General features: G+C 41.2%; 1 long non-coding RNA gene across 6 annotated transcripts in view; it reads right to left on the reverse strand.

The window, feature by feature from the left end:
* The window catches only part of LOC135579599 (uncharacterized), a 90,212-nt gene that overhangs the window by 24,662 nt on the left and 53,161 nt on the right, over positions 1-12,389 (reverse strand). The gene's annotated exons all lie outside the window — the stretch shown is intronic.

Raw genomic sequence — 12,389 nt, forward strand, 5'->3', positions numbered from 1 at the left:
ATTACCTTGTTACAGATTCTGATGAATAGTCATGTTTTAAAACTTCACTCAGCCAAAGGACAGAGTGGGGGGGGGGAAAAAAACAATATATATATATAAGCAAAATAGTCATAGACATTCAGACTTTCATACCTAGGAGGCAAATTTTAATCCTTTTGACTTGAAAAATTATAGTGTAAAACTTGTAGTTTCAATAACTACACGTCTTGGCTGTGTTGGTAAGTAATGTGCATAAAATATGGCAGAAAGAGAGCTTCTCTCTATGGCCCTGTTCCTGCCTATAAAATTACAATAACACAAAGGGCGGAATAATAGCAAACAGGAGACTAAGTTCCCCTTGCAATAGTGCTGCTTCTTCAGGAAACAAAGTATTAAAGTAAAAACTTTAAGGGTGAGTGAGAGTGCTCCTGTGCATCAGAAACGTGCTAAAGAACAGAAAGCACTGGAACGATGGTGTACACCATGATAAGGAGTTAAAGGCAAGGAACTGCAGCTCCTGGACAAGGTTGAGTGCAGTGCAACCTGGCAGAGGAAGGAGGAGGGGCAGAGCACACCAGGAGCCAGTGGGGTGGGGAGAAGGAGCAGGACAGAAGCAAGAAGAATGATGAGGCTTTAAGGAAAGAGGAAAGGAGAAGGGAAACCATGGCTACCAGAAACAAAGGGACACAACTACTTAATTTCTGTCTCACATCCCTAACTGCACAATTGAAATAAGCATTTATTTGTTTTACCTGGGTATTGCACAGCTACGTTGACCCTCAGTGGTTTGGATTATACCACCAAGAAGGCAGCTGTGCTGTAGCAAGCCTGTGATTCTCCCCACTGCAGCCCATAGTTTCTAGATGGTGCCAGTCCTCCCTTACCAGCAAATGCTGGTGAACCTGTCTGGCAAGGCATAATACGTGCCCTCTCCAATTAATGGAGAATCTGCTCACACAGTAAAAGCCTTTGGTTGCTAACAGTTAGATTTATTCATTTACACTTAAAATGACTTGACATTGGGATCAGCAAAGTTTCTGATAATCTTTTGCACTTTTTTGATGGATGGGCCAATGTACAGAATGGGGCTGCTCAGCAATGAAGCAGAGCAATATAACAAAACAAATCTTTCATGCAGAAGCTCTGGAGCGGCTGCAGCTAAAGGCAACTAAGCTTTGAAATTGATGTGGGCTTTAAATTTACATAGTGCTCTCTGTTGCAGACACAGAAAGATCAAGTCTTTTATATCTTCATTTAGGCATTTCAAATGAGTATTTTTTTTGACCCTAATGTGTTTTGTCTCTCCATTCCCCTTAAGTAAAATGAGAAGACCCCATGTTTCATCACAGAGTACCTTGAAAACAGATGCATTAATGATGATAAATCTTGTAAGATACCACAGCAAAAAGCACAACAGAAACGCATTGTTATAACAAATGCTTTGTACTCAGGTCAGGATTTAGATGATACTACATGGGTTACACACAGGACCACTTTAAATCATAAAATATTAAACTAATATCAACTTGGTTTTACTGCCATCCATGTCACAACTCTGCATAAGGCAACTATCCATGGGAAAAATAATATGTGTCTTGATAATTAAGAGTAATTGTAATGTACACACATGAGGGAGCTTATTTAAAGTGATGTTTAAAGAGCAAGATGAAACACCAATTGATAGCATTAAACAAGTGAGAAAAAGTTTGGGCAGAATTATCCAAAATAAATAAGAATGAAGCCATCACTACAGTACCAGAAAACAGAAGTATTCTCTAGAAGTAGCTTTTTTTCTATATAGTGTTGAGACCCAGGAGAAAGCCTTTCCCCTTCCTTGGCATCTCGAAGTCTCTAATCCTGGGCTAAATATACTACTACTGTAAACCAGCATAGCAGCTCCTATGTTCTATAGTTAATAATTTCCTTCAGCAGTGTGTTTTCACTGAAGTTTCCTCTTTCAGAGTATCTGTTTTCCAAGAAGCAATAGAAGCCATATGGCCACTTCAGAGGTGTGAAAGAAAACATGTAAAAATTTTGACCTTTTTAACAGAAAAGACATTTTGTTGAAACACCAGAGAGACCTCTAATTCCTGTTCAAAGAAACACTGATACTTCTAAATGTGGAAAAGCTATCACCAAAAAGTCAATCCCCAGTTAGCTTTCACTATGTTTCTAGGCCATCTCATTTGTCACTTGGGAAATCTCGTATACCAGTTTCTGACTCTTGCTAAATTTCTAGAGGAAGCAGAATTCCTACACAGCTGCCTTCCATGTTCCACCTGTAGTATGGCTAAATGAAAATTTGATTTCAAAGGTTTCCCCATCAGCTTCCATTTTCACAACACATAATGATAAAATGAAGTGAGAGAGAATAGGGAAAAATACTTCAACTCATAGTATTTTATACATGAAAAATGTTAAGAAAACATCACAATAAAGGGATTGCTGAAGGTATTTCACTGACTGAATTCACACAAGTACTACAGAGCAGGGATGTAGTCCCTTTGAAATCTTTTAATGAATGACTTGTAATCAATCTCACCATAATCCAGTTCAGCAGACTGTTGACCAGGTTAGAAAACTCGTGTTCAAACCAGAGCAGCCAAATAAAATAACAACAAAATAAAATAAACAGGAAACCAAATACCTCCTGAGTAAAATGTTGGTGACACTCAAAGACGAGAATTTGCCAAACAAAACTTCCAGAAGCAGTGATCCCTAGTCCCAAGGTCAAACGGTTGACAGTAGTCACACCCACATTGCCAACTGCAACCAAAAATTTAGATTTGAAATGCAAGGACAGAAATGCTCATATTATTAAAACTACATGCAATGCTAAAGCAGATAGGCAACTATGATGTGAACTTCTATTTCTGTTTAAAATACGGATGACATTTGTTCTTCCACAGTATTTGCTTTTCATTGGCCATGGCTTAGAATTACGTTCATTAAAAGTATAAGCCACCCTCCTCTATGAGCAGAAGGATGCAGAGTTGCTAGGAAACAGAAAGTTAGGATCATAGTGTAAACTTTCTTGACAGCTGGAGGAAATACTTCATTAGCAGTCCACTGGGGCATTCAAGGAACAGAACAAAAGAGACAATGAAAGTGGGAGTCTTTTCCATATTTAGTTCCTCTACACTTACAGGACATATTGTGTAGGCAAATTCCTGCACGTTATGCTAAAAACTTATCTTTGAGGCAACAAGTTAATGAGAAATATTAAACAGAAAAAAAAGCTTCTCCCCCCTCTCACCCCACCAATAAAACAAATAGCACATACACTCCACACAGTGTCATAACTGCAACATTTACAGACTAACAGCAAGTCTTCAGGTTGCAATTTTGGAGCTAATGAGCTGAAGTGACTAAAGAGGATCAGAATAGGAGTGATGTATGTAAGTATATAGATATGTATATATGTTTCTGAATCAATTATACTGAGTGTAAGGAGAGTTTTCTAAATGAGACTTCATCTCTGATCTACAAGAATGACTGTTTTTGTCCTCTCTGTAATTGTGCTGCCTCTAAAGGGTTCAGGTGGTTCATTTTACACTGGAAGACTAAGACTTTTGCTCATTTAACTATATGAATTAAACATGGAAAGCAGACCACATGCTGGGAGCAAAGCATATGGGACAAAGGGACAGACTATGCACTCTCAAATCCAACATAGGATACACACAGTTATATCATAACTCAATCCTTGTCAGATCTCTATAACAATTGAGCTAACTTACTTCAGGAGTAGGTGGCCACCTTAGGTTTGCTGGCATGCTAAAGAAGAGAACCATCCTCACTTTATCCTATTTTGCTGTTGCTGCATATTTAAGATTTTTTCCCCTCAACTACAGAGAAAGGAAGCCCTCCTAGAGACAAGAACAACCATTCTCACATCGCCATCAGACCATCAGTGGAAGAGCTTCAGATGTCAAACCAACTGTTGCTGCAGGAGACCACAAGGTGCTGAAGGCATCCAAGAGATTTTATTTCTATATTCTTGTCCCCTGACAGGAGACACAGCTCCCTTGAGCTGTTCCTTTGCTCTCCTTCAGCATGGAGAATCACACAATCACACAATGTTAGTGATTGGAAGGGACACGAAAAGATCATCTAATCCAATCTCCCTGCCGGAGCAGGATCACCTAGATAAGGTTACACAGGAAGGTGTCCAGGCAGGTCTTGAATGCCTCCAGAGTAGGAGACTCCACAACCCCCCTGGGCAGCCTGTTCCAGTGTTCTATCACCCTCACTTCACTGAGAAGAAGTTTCTTCTCAAACTTAAGAGGAACCTTTTGTGTTCCAGTTTGTATCCATTACCCCTTGTCCTATCATGGGTTGTGACCGAGAAGAGCCTGGCTCCTCCCTCGTGACACTCACCCCTTATATATCTGTAAACATTAATGAGGTCACCCCTCAGTCTCCTCCAAGCTAAAGCCATGTAGGGAGGCAAGGAAACTGAAGCACAATATAGGCTAAGTCTAGGTACTTTCCCATGGACATCCAAGGACAGCTTGGCACTAAAGCCCAACTCAGCCCAGTGCACTCCTGCCTAATGACTGTTCCAGGAGGATGCAGCTGAGTTGTGTCAAAGCTGGATGTTACAGGTAGTGATGAGGGAGACACTGTTCTCCTTTCTACTTCTTTCCAGTAAAAGCCTTGGTAGCACTTCTGTTTTCATCAACCCTACATTATGGCCGTCAAATATCATACCAAATTAAAATTCTCTCCAGTCTTTGGACAGTGATAAATAACTGAAAGGCAACGCACAGGGGAAATATGCCTCCTTCCATAATCCATTTCAACCATAAGCACCAACATTACTACCCACTGAGGGTGGATCGTGTTTCACCAGTCTCTCTCTTCGTATGAGCAATGAGGACAGAAAGCACCAGCATTACAGCTTGATAAGAGGTCATCATCATCTCTAGTAGGCTGTACAAATACTCAGCATTCACTACAGAACACTAATAGAAACAGAACACTCAGATATCTAAGAAAAACATTGCATTCAATGTTTTCCTCTGTCTCTCTCCACAAAACACGTTATTTAACCCAGTGCAACATTATGAAGAGAGTGAAGTGTCCAGCACTTACTTCCTACAGGTAAATAGACTCAGTTAAAACCACAGTTGACAAAGTGGAGTAGGTGCAGAACAGGGACTGAAACACAAAAGACACATCTAGATTCTTTCCAAAGGGTGCCCAAAAGCTACTTTCGTATTTACAGATGTTTGCGGAAAAAGAAAATCTCATCTGGGCTCCAAATATTTTAAATGACAAATTCCTTACCCTAGAAATTTCACAGGGTATAGCAAGTTACCAGTACGTCTAAGAATACTGCTTCTGCATATGACCTTTATCTCACTTTTATTCTTGCATCACCACTGCTACAATAGTCCTATTAGTATTCTTTCCAAACCCTGCTAGCAGTTCGGTTAGTGTCCACGCACACTTTGCAGTATTGGTCTGACCAAAAAAAGCTGAAATCTCCTCAGGCACCACTAGAACACACATCTATCTTAGAGGATAGGGTGTTTTGTCAATACCTCTGTGGCATGTTCTTGATGGCACTGAAATCCAACACTGCCAAGTAAAATCTGTCATTTGAAAGGCTACATGATGCTTTGCAGTGAGGCTTGGAAAAGCTCCCATTCTGTTACGCAAGTAAATTCCAAGGCTCCTGAAGTCTGAAGATTCACAATAAATACACTGACCCCTCACAGCCAAAGCATCAGATGAGGTACAGAGATCAGGTTTAAAACCAATTTAGATGAAGCCTGTTGATGCCAGACCAAGGATTTGGATTTTGAGCAAGATATTCAGAACACATTCAACATCAGTCTGCAAAGCCCCAGCTCACAAAATATTAAGTGCCTAAAGACCATCACTGAAATAATTCAAAAGCCAAAAGGAGTATCCTAGCATATAATAAAAAATAAACATTTTGGTTTGTATCTATGATGATTTTCAAAGATATATCAGCAATCAGATGAACCAAGGAGAAAAAGTTGAATATAGACTCCCTCTGCATTTTAACACTTGCTTCCTCATTTATGAAGATCACCTGTAAGATGTCCAGATTTTTAACAAGAAAGCAGTAAGGGCCTCTGCAGGTATTTATATGACAGATACCTCTGCAAAAGATCACAGGCCCAACATGCAGGCTGAAGCCTCCTCCTCCCCACTCCCATCCCTTTCACTGTTAGACCTGCAATGCCCCAAGTCTGCTTTCCAGCAGGAAGAAGTATGGTAAATCCTGTGCCCTTTAAGTCACCTGCTGCTAAAAATCACAGGCAAGACAGTGACTCAAAGGCCGTGAAACCAAAATCCAGACACTACTGCAATTCCTGGTGATTCAAGACACATAGCTACTTTCCCATTTAGCATGTTTAACCCTCTGTTCTGTAAAAAAAAATGCAAAAACACCAAAAAAAGTCCTTATAGTTGCTACTTGCACACTTCTTGCATGAAAACATATGTATACCCAGGGAAGTGACTGAGTCACCATCCCTGGAGGGGTTTAAAAGACGTGTAAATGAGGTTCTGAGCGACATGGTTTAGTGCCAGAGTTAGGTTACGGCTGTACTTGATGACCTTCAGGATCTCTTCCAAACAAAATGATTCTATGATTCTAAAACCATTTAATATTTTAAAATTAAGGAAAAAAAAACGCTAAAAAAAACCTCTTACGGGAAATTGACAAAAGAAATCAAACAACACGATTCCCACTGCACTAAGTCCTTTGTTAACCCAGTGTTTCTGAAAACAAATGGTGAAAGCAAGGTTTCCACTGATTATCTCTTGTGCAAGGAACTAAATTAATGACATCTTCCTCAAACATCACTGTTTTGGATCTGAATACTAAGTCATTCTTCTGAGCAACAGAAAAATCCCTGCTGAGAGGTAAAGATTTTGGAAGAAATTATCTCATTTAGTTCTAAATTACTGTCTGCAGTCAAGTAAAATCAGGGCAGAGATTCACAGGTGTTAAGTCAGACACTGTAACTGAATACACACTTTGAATAAAATCTCAGTAAGCTATTCTGGGGCATTCACACAGCGACAACTAAAAGCCTTTTTTTTTTTTTTTTTAAATGAACCCTATCTAACTTGCTGGTCTGCGAATGGCACAGCTGTTTTGCTTGCAATCTAACAGATCCTTCAGTGCAATCACTTACAGGATGTCAACTAACAAAGTTTCATTCTAGAATTATAAACATTTTGCAGATGGCTGCAGAGAGCATGAATCAGAGCCATGCCACTGACCAAAACCTCCAGGCCAGATCAATTAGTTTGCCGTTTATACTTGCTTAATGCTTAAAGTACAAAGCCTAGACTGGCCCTTCTCTACATGCATGCTCTGCTCCTTCAAGATGAAATAATGCATTCATGAAAATTGCTGAGTCAACTGCTGATTAACTGGGTGCTAAGTCAATTAAGCATGCCTCATTTTCATTATCAGATATGGCTGAATACTCCATTTATTCATCAAACAGAATTCCAAGGTCATCACAGGTATTCTGAATGCAGTTTTCCATAGAGGGACATAAAGAAACTTGTATCTTTGTTTAATGTTTATGTATTCTGTATATGTATTAAAAAAAAAAAAAAAAAAAAAAAAAAAACACACCACAAAAACTACAGAACAAAAAGCAACTGGCGTTCTCTATTGGCTTACATATCAGACAATATTCCTCAAATGGATGGTTCTCTTGTATTATCTTTTAGAACTCTCCACATACTCTGTAATACTACAAATATTATTAATATTACTTGATTATGGCTTATAGTAACATTTTTGTCCAACTTTTCCAAAGGTAAAAACTGAACTGGTTTCCACATTGATCAATTCAATCTCTGCAAAACACAGCAAAGATAACAGACACCAGTGCTGTGCAAAGATCAAGGCACCCACACCACAACACACCTGGTACCCAAGGCATCCTTCCAGAAGGTGGGTGACCAGGGCATAGAGCCAGCCTGGAGCCAAGGCCCTCCACATCTCAAGCAGCTACTCTAGACCTTGGTCTAAGGGGTCCACGACTTGCTTTTACTTCGCATATCATTCCTTTGAAAGGCCAGTAAATTCAAAACACGTCACTACCTTGGGAAACCATTTCAGTCAGAGGAGGCTTTTTTGTTTGTTTTATTTTTAATTAATAAACCCAAAACTAAACAAAACCCAACAGTTTAGACCTGAGCAATTAGAGAGCCAGAAAACATCTGTTTTTCTTTCCCATAGTCCATAATGAAACTAAACTTAATTCAGTCCATCTATGTAGAATCATAGAATCATTTATGTTAGAAGAGACCCTCTAAATCATCAGATACAACCATAACCTATCAATAAATCATGTCCCTAAGAACTTAGCCTATACATCTTCTAAACACCTCCAGGGATGGCAACTCAACCACTTCCCTGGGCACTCTATTCCAGTACTTCACAACCATTTCTATGAAGAAATATTTCCTAATATCAAATCTGAACATTCCCTGGCACAGTTTGAGGTCATTTCCTCTCATCCCATCACTTGGTACATGGGAGAAGAGACTGACACCCTCCATGCTACAACCTCTTTTCATTGCCCTTCCCTGAATTCTCTGCAGCACCCCAATGTTTTTCTTGTAGTGATGGGCCAAAAATTGAACACAGTATTCAAGATAGGGCCTCACCAGCACCAAGTACAGTGGGACAATCACTTCTCTAGTCCTGCTGGCCATACTATTCCTGATACAAACCGGGATGCTGTTGGCCTTTTTGGCCACCTGGGCACACAGCTGGTTCATATTCAGCCAGCTGTCAATCAAAATCCCAGGATCATTTTCTGCCAGGCAGCTTTGCAGCCACTCTTCCCCAAGCCTGGAGTATTGCATGGGGTGGTTGTGATCCAATTGCAGAACCCAGCACTTGGCTGTGTTAAACCTCATACAACTGGCCTCAGCCCATTCATCCAGCTGGTCCAGATCCCTCTGTATGTCCTTCCTACTATCCAGCAGATCAGCACTCGCACCCAACTTGGCATCAGCTGCAAACTTACTGAGCATGCACTCAATCCTCTTATCCTGATCGTTGATAAAGATATTACCTTAGAATCATATAATAGTTTGAGTTGGAAATGACCTTCAAAGGTCAACTACTCCAACTCCCCTGCAATGAGCAGGGATATCTGCAACAAGATCAGGTTGCTCAGAGCCCCATCCAGCCTGGCCTTGAACGTTTCCATTCCATAAACTTCACATAGCTGCCATGACTTCCCAAATATCACAGAGCATGGCTTGACAACTACAACAGCCAGTTCCTTCAGGGATCTGGGATGCATTTCACCAGGTCCCATAGGCTTATGTATGTTCAGGTTTATTGAGTGGTCACCTACCAAATCCTTACTTATAGTGGGAGGCAATTTGCTCCCTCAGTCCCTGTCTCGCAGTTCATCCACTTGCAAAGTGTGGGAAGAGAGCTTACCAGTGAAGACTGAGGCAAAGAATTTCTTGAGTACTTCAGCTTTCACCTCACACGATGTTATCAGTTTACAAAACTTGCTCGTCAGGAGGGTACACTTCCTTTGACCTTCCTTTTCTGCTTGACATACCTGTATAAGCCCTTCTTGTTGTTCTTTGCATTCCTTGCCAAGTTCAGCTCCAGCTGCATCTTGGTCTTCCTGATCCCATCTCTGCACAGCCAGGTAGTGTCCCTATACTCTTCCCAGGATACCTGTCCCTGCTTCCCCAGCCTGTGCATTTCTTTCTTGCCCTTCAGTTTAGCCAGCAGGTCTTGACTCAATCATGCTGACCTCTTGCCCCCCTTACCCTATTTCTTACACCTGGGGTGTAAGAACAGAAACAGCCCCAATACTGAGGCCTTGGCAACCCCACTCATGACCAGCTGCAAACTGGATTTGACTCCATTCACCACAACTCTTTGGGCCCAGCCATCCAGCTAGTGAAGAGTATACCCCATCCAGGCTATGAGCTTCCAGCTTCTCCAGAAGAATGCTGTGGGAAACAGTATCAAAGGCTTTACTGTAGTCTAAGTACATGACATCCACAGCCACACCCCTCATCCACTAAGTGGGTCATCTTGTCATTGAAGGAGATCAGGTTTGTCAAGCAGGACCTGCCCTTCATAAACCCATGCTGGCTGCGCCTGATCATATAGTTCTCTTGTATATGCCACGTGATGGCACTCAGGATAATCTGTTCCATGACCTTCCCCGGCACCAAGGTCAGACTCACAGGCCTGTAATTCCCCCGTTCCTCCTTCCAGCCCTTCTTGTAGGTGGGCGTCACATGTGCCAACTTCCAGTCAACTGGGACCTCCTTCCTGGATTCCTTTGCCTTCAGGATTGCCTCCCAAGGGACTCTGCTAACCAGCTTCCTAAAGAGGTAAAAACCTGCCCTTCAGAAGTCCAATGCAACAGTTCTGTTGACCACCCTCTTCTCAGAGAATAGAAAACTCTATCATTTCATGAACCCTATGCCCAAGGCAACCTCCAAGCGGTGTGTTACCCACAAGTCCCTTCCTATTCACAAACAACAGGTCTAGCGAGGCACCTCCCCTAGCAGGCTCACTGACCAGCTGTGTCAGGAAGTTGTCTTCCATACACTCCAGGAGCCTCCTGGACTGTTTCTTCTCTGCTGTGTTTTATTTCCAGCAAACATTTGGTAAGTTGAAGTCCCCCATGAGAACAAGGGCTAGTGACCATAAGACTTCTCTTAGCTGCCTGCATAATATTTCGTCTGCCTCTTCATCCTAGATGTGTGGCCTGTAACAGACTCCCACCAGAAGTCTTCCTCTTAACGGCAAACGCCTCCCTCTTACCCATAAACACTCAACCCTATCATCAAGGTCTAGACAATGAAAATGCTCCCCAACGTACAGGGCTGCCCCACCTCCTCTCCTTCCTTGCCTGTCCCTTCTGAAGAGTTGATAGCTATCCAATGCAGCACTCCAGTTGTGGGAGTCACCCCACCATGTTACCATGAGGGCAGCTACATCGTAGTTTTTCTGCTTCACAACAGCTTCCAGCTCCTCTTGTTTGTTGCCCATGCTGTGTGCATTTGTATAGATGCACTTCAGCTGGGGTATTGATCCCACCACCTTTTAGCAGTGAGAATCCTTAATTCTTTTGTGATTATTCTCAGGCACTTTCGTGGTTTCCAATGCATCTATAACCCTTGTGTCTTTGTTACTGCACAGCTCTCCATTTCCTACCTCCACTGAGATGGCATAATGAAGGGCCTCACTAGTACCCCAACCCTCAAACACTGGCATGCTGCCGCTGTTTTTCTCCTCCTCTATGTTGAAAGCTCTTTCAAAGAACCCTGCTAACTCCTGTTTAAGGATTCTTTTCCCCCTTTGAGACAGGCACATCGCATTTGTCTCCACCAGGCTAGTTGTCATGTAAACCAACCCAAGATCAAGAAACAGCGAATTCTGCCTGTGACATCAGTCATACAGCCAAGTATGGAACTGCCGGATCTTCCTGTATTTAGCAGGCAGGTTGAACTAAATGATCTCCAGAGGTCCTTTCCAACGCCAAGCATTCTGTGATTCTACATCCTGCAATTGTGGCGACAGAGGAGAACACTACTTGTACTCTGATCCCTTAAGCAGTCATCCCAAGGCCCTTAAGTCCCTCTCAATTGTCTTTGGATTTCCCTTTCAGTCTCACTGCTCCCTACCTGAAAATTAGTAGAGGATAACAATCTGAAGGCCTTACATTTATGTGAAGTTTGGTTTGCCATAATGCTAATAATAACAAATGTAGGCCTTCGGCAAAAGAAAGAGAAATCAAGATCTGAAAACAAGATCCTCGTAATTAAGACAGACAGGAGTCAATAATCTGTATAGTAATTAAATAATGGAAGTTCATAGTCTTCTGAATCTGTGGCTATCAGTGATTTCATATATCAGCATGGGTCCCTTCAGCTAAGGTTTTTGATATTTGATGAGGTTTATGTTGAAGGAAACCTTGTAATGACTTCACCTATTCAATTGCACAGTAAATAAACAGAATAAAGCACGTGTAACTATGACTGAGGGTTGAAAATAATTCAGAAAAAAGTGTGATAACAAATCAAATATATTTGTGCAGTGACAGCATTCCCATAGATAAGAGAGACTTCTCTGTATATTATTTCCTTGTCATATTTAAATATTTTGCATCTATAATTGTTTATATGTGAAGAAAACTAAAAAAATAATCTCATCCACATCTGTAGAATCTAGATCAGAGAAAGCTGAGTTAAAATTTGATAACTTTCAGAGATTGCCTACTTTTTAGGAATACTTTGATACACTTGATATTTTAGTTAGTGACATTACTTATACAGAAGCAGACTGAGAATTGATTCAAGACCTTGTCTGCATTTGCATTAATTATTTGTTGTTATCTGCCAGTCTATTC

This window comes from Columba livia, chromosome 1 (genome assembly GCF_036013475.1).
Source record: "Columba livia isolate bColLiv1 breed racing homer chromosome 1, bColLiv1.pat.W.v2, whole genome shotgun sequence".
Taxonomy (NCBI): Eukaryota; Metazoa; Chordata; class Aves; order Columbiformes; family Columbidae; genus Columba; species Columba livia.